General features: G+C 38.4%; 1 protein-coding gene across 1 annotated transcript in view; it reads right to left on the reverse strand.

The window, feature by feature from the left end:
• The window catches only part of LOC124704634 (plant cysteine oxidase 4-like), a 59,678-nt gene extending 58,143 nt beyond the window's left edge, over nucleotides 1-1,535 (reverse strand). Inside the window, exon 1 of the mRNA XM_047236908.1 lies at nucleotides 1,449-1,535. The gene's annotated coding sequence lies outside the window, so the exon portion shown is untranslated. The remainder of the gene's footprint in view (nucleotides 1-1,448) is intronic.
• Nucleotides 1,536-8,274: the final 6,739 nt, after the last annotated feature.

Here is an 8,274-nt window from a genome sequence, read left to right on the forward strand (position 1 = left end):
AAACAAAACCAATGCCATTATGCAACCACTCATTTGAAACATCCAGCCCAGATTCAAGCATAGCACACTAGACATGATAGATCCACTCACAATCAAAATTGATCAAGTGAACCATCACAACAAGAACAGACACAATCAAAATTGATCAAGTGAACCATCACAACAAGAACAGCATTTTATGAAAAAACCTATCATAAGGTCAGATCATAGCTATCCGACAGTGAAAATAAAACCAAAGATCAATTGAGCCACCAGAAGGCTCGGCTGCTGGCCTCAAGGAGGAGCCTAAAAAAGTGTAAGGAGGGCCCGATGAGCAGCGATTAAGCTGGGACGAAGCCCGCACTAGCGAATTGGAACAGCTACAGGAGACCGGTAAGCCTTAAAGGTTGCCGTGTCTGACCCAACATTGGACACCATTAGCCCCTTGTGGGTCACTTTTCAACACTGAATTTTGTCATTTTATCAAGTTTTCTGTTTATCTATGTGAAACAATGTCCTGGGTATCCGTCAGTATTCATTTGCTGTTCAGCGTTGAGCTTGCCTATGAAAAAGTATGTGCTCATACGATATATTAGCTGATATGTTGATTACAAAACTTATATTAGCATTTTCATATCCAGTTGGGGGAAGGGAGTGAGATGAAAGCAGAATCATGAATTTGAAGGCACATGATTTCATTTAGGCCCTCCAGTGGGGAAACACGCCATCATTTTTAAAAAAACTTATTTGCTCTACCCCACATTGTTAACTTCTCTAAATGTGATTAGGGTTAGCCATTTACAAGGTTCATGAAAGCGTTAAGCGTAATTGGTGCGGTGGCCTTCCGCTTAGCGCTTCAGGCGTGCATAAGCGGCGCTTTTTTCCCTCTTTGTTCCGCTTAAGCGCTTATGCAATCAATGCGAAAGGCCTCCGCAATGTGCTTCAGCGCGCATAAGCAACGCTTTTTTCCGCTTTCCTTAACCTTGGCCATTTAGTGACACGTTACAAGATTATGTTCGAGTAGTCCTTGCCTCTCGAAAATATTACTCGCAATCTTTGAAGTTTCAATGCACAAAAATAAGTACTAAATGCAAACTTCATAATATAGTTGTTTGCTCATGGATGTTATTTCAACTGCATTATTTTTTATGATGTATTCGTAGATCATCTAAAAGTAAGTACGTATTATCTTGAACCAAGCCACAATCCCCTCGGGAGTTCACAAACAAGGAGACAAGTGTTGTTCCAGACCTAAGCATGCTCACATAAGTTGCATCATTCTTCCATACTTTTCTCGTGTAGACACTCAATTTCTGACACTGGCCCTTCTCAACTACTGGCCCTCATCTAACACTCTTCGCTGTACTCTTCCTTTTTCAGGATGTAATTTCACAAACTAACTTGAATGATTCGGAAAGGGGATATCAACAGTGCAGGACCGAATCAGATCTTGAGGTCTAGGGTTGTACCTCGGGTTCTGAAGAGGGGATCAGCAAACTTGGAGAAGATGCGGCGCTTCCGGCGAGGTCGTTCGCGGTCGCAGGCTCGGGGTGTTGGTCGCCGGCGTCCTCCCGGTCGCCGGCCGCTCTAGCTACAGAAACAAGCGGTAGAGAGGGTTGTCAGAGGTCAGAGATTGCGAGAGAGGAGAGAGAGAGGAGAGGGAGCATCCGACCTCCCTCCGAAGCCCGCCGGCGCCGGCCGCCGTCGCCAGGAGGGTGAAAGAGAAGGGGGCGGTGAGGAAGATAGGGTTACTGCAGAGAGAGAGAGAGAGAGAGAAATGGTGAGGGACAAGAAGAAACCATTCGGGGGCCGAGAGGTGAGGAACACGTGCGACGCCGCGACCGCGAGCCTGATTCCTCTTGTCTGGCGTGCTTTCTCCGAGCATCTAAAACTACACAACACTGACCGTCCGATCAGAATCTCTGCTGTATCTTGTCCGTCCGCTCCAACCTGCTGGCCTCACTGGTCACTCATAGGTCTTCTATGGCATCTAGTATTCCCTTCGTTTTTAAATTAGTTGATGCAGATTTATCTTTATATATGATGCAAAAAAGTGTCTTTGGCATAAGCACCTGTGCTTCTAGTTTTGTAAATTATATTTCTACGGTTCTAAAAAATATGAAAATAAATGTGCACATACATATAAACAACATTCTAACAGTACGGTGTAAATTTAGAGCAAAATATTTTACCCGAGAAAATATTTTACAATATTAAAAAGAATTTGAACAAAAATTTAGAGCGTATATTACTATATTATCGACATTATATGTATGCAAGCCAAGTTTCGCAAAAAAAATGATATTTTGTGTTATGTGTGAAAAATATAAAGAAATGTCTTGTGAAAAACTTTTTTAAAACATCAAATTTTGTCTTTTTTGCACACGATACAAAAAAGTCGGTTTTCCGCGAAACGACTTTATGAGCACATATCATGTTGAGAGGGACGCGTCAATTTTTTTAATTTCTTTTAACATTTTAAACTATATTTAAAAGTCGTATAAAAAACCAGAAGCATATGCTCCCGGGTGCAAAAAAGCATCGTCCCATCTAAAACAAGTTTTATGTAATGATAGCAACCATGTGGACATATGTTGGTCCTTAAATAGTGTAGTATCTTTGCTAGCATTGTTTTCAAGCACTTGGAACGACCTTCTAAAAATTTACAACTAGAAGCTAGCAAGTTTAGATAAATGTTTACAATATGGGTAAACCTAATTAAGTTTTAGTCTGTTGATGTTTACCCATGATTTATATTTTACGGAGATACTTTTTACTGCACATACATCTTTTGGCAGCGGTAACGCATTAGTAGCTATAAAAATCTCAATTGCAACTAAAAATTACTAGCATGAATGGGCGCGGCGGCACGCCGCGCCAACCGTGTAATACCATGGTGCTGATAATTTTAAGACTACAGTTGATTTGGTAAATTTGAATATTTTTCTGGTTAAACAATGAGCTTCAAGGTGATTGATAGCGAAGTCTGATACAGTACACATTGAAATCATGTGCATAAAAGATTGATCGTAAGAATCAACTAAATAAGGGGACAGAAATATACATAAATTAAGTTTGGTAACAATAGCTGGTATTGCATTTTAATCATCATCAGCAGTATACATTGAAATACACATGAATGAGTAGTTAGTAGTTCCGCAGCCATTACATCAATAGAATTTGGGCAGTAGCATGGATTGTGCAATCTACCACAATACATAACAAAAAAAAAAGCTTCACCTGCTTTACAACTTACAGAAGAAAAAACACAACACGTCAAGAATTAGAAGTCATACTCTAAGCTAATGAAGTGCAAGTGTTAATTTCGACGCAGTTAACCCCCACATCTGCTGTGGCTGTAAATATACACCTTGTGCTGCATGTGCTATTTTTGTGCGACTTGATCCCAAAGTATACCAGTTAATCCTAGAATGAAGAAATCACAATCAGCTAATCTCCTGCTTACATAACCCTTTTTAGGTAAAAATCCTTCCAAACTGGAAGAAAAACTGACAAATCCAATTAGGCTACAGCTATGAATATTTTCTGACCTTCAGAAGACGTTAAGTGAAAATAAACCACATCTAGCTTCTCGTCAGCATATAGAATATACACTATTTGGCCTGTTCATATCTAATTCTGCATAGATCAAACTCAATGTTGAGACAAAATAATTGCCTACAATCTATGAGATAAAGATGAGCAATTTGTGTACACATAGGGAGTCGGTACAATAACCACAGTGCTGCAAACTGCATAGCATACTGATGTCGCCCCGGATGTAGATCAGCAGATCCCGGCTTCCGCAGAAGAATTGCAAAACCACCACACGTCAGCTCAGTGGGTGGAACCTGCATAGAACTGCTACCATGAGAAGTATTCCCATCCATCATAATGACAATATGACCAATAAATTTATGTATTACAAAACCTAAGGCCGATTCCGTTCTTGCAAATCTTCAGGATAGAACAAACAACAGAAGGAAGATGAAACATAAATATTCAGTTTCTACACTCGAGCGACATGGCACACTTACCGTAATGAGCCCCATAATTTGGAGTGCTAGAAAAAAAGAAAATAGAATTACCATCTTGATGATACTATACATAGCCTCTAACTTTTTCTCCATGCGTACTGGCGTTACTTGCAAAGATTTTTTTTTTGCGAAAGGCGTTACTTACAAAGTTAACAAAAATAAATATCCCAGGCATTAATTGCTCAATGCATGAAAAGCAAGAAACCAGAGTACATGTCCATCTAACCTAACAGCCCAACATGACCCATCTGAACCAAAATCATGCACTTATGCATCATGAAAATTAATCCTGCATGCTTGTTCCACAAGCAAAACTCCAGTACAACAAAAGCATCACATTACGTCAGAGTGCTAGAAGTGTCTGGTTGATTTATCCAACTAAAACCATATTTAGCAGTAATACATGGTATGTAAGAGACATCAAAGCCCTTGAATGGTCTCCTTCTCATATATGATAGATCCCATCTCAGAGCAATGATCACAAATAGCTAAAAGTTGAGGAAAAAACATTACTCATTTTTCGCTCAAAGCTATCAGGATAGTACAGCCAGCAAGGTGTATATTTCTCGAATCTAAATTTAATATGCCACCTTCCACCGTTTCATATATGCTTGTAATACATGGTATGTAAGAGACATCAAAGCCCTTGAATGGTCTCCTTCTCATATATGATAGATCCCATCTCAGAGCTATGATCACAAATAGCTAAAAGTTGAGGAAAAAACATTTACTCATTTTTCGCTCAAAGCTATCAGGATAGTACAGCCAGGAAGGTGTATATTGCTTGAATCTAAATTTAATATGCCACCGTTTCATATATGCTTGAGAAAAATGTTAATATGCCACTATTTCATTTATTTCTTGTCAAACCAAAACATAAATTCCTATTAACTACAGGCTTGGAATATATTGCAGCGTGTATCTATAGCTAACAAATTTCTAATTACAATGGCACGAAGCACATCTCCCTTTTTGAGATCATCTGTATAATGTGAACATAATACATGTATGTTTTTCTTGGAAGCTAGCATCAACAATTCCTGACAGAATTATGTAAGTTGCACACCAATTCGCAGGTGTAGAAAGTTATATACAACACAATTGTATACAGTGAGAGAATAACGGATATCATACTAAGAGATTTATAAAATACATAAAGGGTAATTCATTCGGAAGAACATATATTTAATTTTCTTAAAGCTAACACTGACCATTTATCGCAGAATTTTGCGCAGGTCTTGGAGCTTCAATAGAGAAGTATGTTGCAGCTGAATGATCTTTATACATCGAACAATCAAACAAAAAAATGCATATGTAATCTAGTAATTCAAGTACAGACGATCTAAGAACATATTCTCTAAACAATGCAGATGTTGAAAGAGCCTCTGAATCGCTGGCAAATTGCATAGCCTAGTTTTTGCGAGTTCTCAGCTAGGTAAGCAAGCACAATACAACTGGACGATAGAACCAAGATACTCTATAAGCAAGAAGAGTATCTTGCATATATTAATTAGTTTGTTAATGTACTAACTAAGAAGCGGTCAGCAATTAGAGGATACCTTTTAAGGAAAATTGAAGCAATGAGAAACCTCTCAAATGGTTCAATACTTCAATGATTATCCCTGTCTTTGGCTTTATCTGAGCTTCTTGTTTCCGTTTACAATCATCGGATATTGATTTAGATTTCCTTTCAAGGATAGGATGCTTATCTACCTTGTGTCCATTGCTCCCTGATGCTTCAAACTTTACGCCATTAAATGGACCCTTCTTCATAAGATCCTGATGAAAAAAGTATCGCAAGTCATTGACTACACATAATCAGTGAAATGATCATTTGAGTAGTTACTGAAAAGGTTAGATGATATAATTCAGCAAGTTACGAAGATCCATCTGCTTGAGTCCCACTTAAAGTTCTCGTCAGATTTATAACCATGTACTGTTTGGATAGTTCCCTATTAGGCACTGGCGGAGCATCGGCAGGGCGAACCTGGGCGATCGCCCCCCCTACAAAACTGAACTTTCAACATTACCCAGTAGTAATTTTTAGCCTAGGCCGGTCAGTTGCGTGTGCTACACCGATTTAGTAAATAATGAGCCTGTGATGAATATGAAAGCAACATCTTTGGGCCATGAAACCATTCCACCTTGCATGTTTAACCTGTGTCTGACCATCTATTGAGTAGATGAATATTCTATCTTAGAACGTTGGCTTCCCCAAATAAATATCTACAGGGTAGGCACGCCTGGGATGTTGCTGCAATTGGGAATTTAGGCACCAGAAATTTTCAGTTTATTTATCCAATTATTTGAGGTATTTTTCTTTGCCATGAATAAGGTTCATTTATAATTTTGCGAATCTAAACCTTAGTGTTTTCTGTAGGAAAGTGTTAGTACATTGTGTATGCACGATTTTCTCCGATAATATGAACCTAGTTCAAAAAATCCTAGAGTCACCACTATTTCGCCCCTGCTGCGATTTCGTTCAAGCTCCGCCACTGCTATTAGGGTACAACACTCATAGCCTTACTCCAAACAATGTGGAAATTAAATGACCTCTGGCTGAAGGTCTATCTTATGACCTCTGGCTGATATGCTCGAAACAACATGGAAGGAAACAATGGAAAAAATACCGTACAAGAGGGGGGAAATGGAAAGATCCTAGGCAAGCATGCTGACAATATCATTCTAATGAAAGTTGATTTGGATAATCCACAAGGTCATTTATATGAGATGTGTGAACTGACCATTGCAATTATATAGCATAAAAAGAAGAATTTTGAAAGGGTTCCTCACAAAAGTGAATAGCGGTTGTTCTACCTATCATCTCTCTATAGTTTTCATCGAGAACAAAAAAATCACAGTAGGTACAATATAAATGAATGTCTAGAATCTAAAAGCATATTTCGTATAGCTAGCATATGTATCCAGAATAAGTAAATAAGATTCAAATAATCAATTCAATAACCTATGAGAGGGCATATTTGGCACTCCATTTTCTCGATGGCTTGTGCTTTCTAAATTTGTTTGCCGTAGCAAACATCCAGTAGATTGCACCAGATAACAAAATACTTACATGTGAGGATAGTGTATATAAAGAAATGCCTGGTGAAGGTAGGTGTGTGTGTACGGTTGAAAGCAAATATCAATGGGCTGCTATTCAAGTGTAGGTGCAAAGATTTATCCAAGTTTAAATATAAAGGAGCACACGGGATGGACAGAGAATTGATATACACATATAATCTGAGTGGGCACACCATCAACATGGCTTCCTTTTTTTGTTTTCCATGTCCATTATGGCCTGCCGTTTCAGGCCAATAACTCTCTGTCGAAAAATGCCCGATGCGGTTAAAATATTGCACAAGAACCTGCAGTACATCAATACCTAGTTAAATTGATGGGAAAATTACACACGATAACCTGTGAATATTGGAAGAGTGCCATCTAAAGCATAGTTTCCCAAATGCGCAAAATCTTGCACAAGGACCTGCAGTACATCAATATTTCGGTAAACTGATGGTAAAAAACACACGTGATCACTTGTGAATATTGGAAGTGTGCCATCTAAAGCATAATGTGAACGTTGTGCTCTATCCAGTTCAAGAAGATAGTCTAAAATTCTATCCCCTGGCCAACCATAAAGAATAGGCTAACTACTGTATGATCAAAAGGTGAACATGGCATGTTATCGTGATAAGAGGTGCTGGATTGACTATTTGTTTCCCCAACTGTACGCAAATCTGATTTACGAAAATTATTTCAATCAACTGTCAACCATAATATCATGAAACGACAAACTGGATACTGAACAAAGGTTGATTATTAACAAAATGATGGATTGGGATTTTAGAAATTATGCTAACCAAATAGTTATTCTTTGTAGTATGTTTTAGTGTCATACAATTTCATTCAGTCGAAGCAGTCAATACGATTTCATATTCCAACATCACACTTTGTCCTAAACCGAGTTGTTGACCTAGTTGTTGGCTCAGAATCCCTTTATGAAGAACCTCATATCCAAAGGATGGAACAGACCATTAATCGGAAATTGTGTCTTCTACATGTGAAAGTGTCCGCAACTAAGAAAGATATACCACTCACTACCGTGCAGTCCAGAAATTGCAAGTTTTGATTCATAAATACAATAATAAGCAGTAACCACACATACTGCAGGACAATTTGAATCAGACGTGAGACAGAAAAATACGAAGTGTAGGACTTCCTAAATTCAGTACCCACAAAAGCATAACAATCTGATTCA

Source organism: Lolium rigidum, chromosome 3 (genome assembly GCF_022539505.1).
Source record: "Lolium rigidum isolate FL_2022 chromosome 3, APGP_CSIRO_Lrig_0.1, whole genome shotgun sequence".
NCBI lineage: Eukaryota > Viridiplantae > Streptophyta > Magnoliopsida > Poales > Poaceae > Lolium > Lolium rigidum.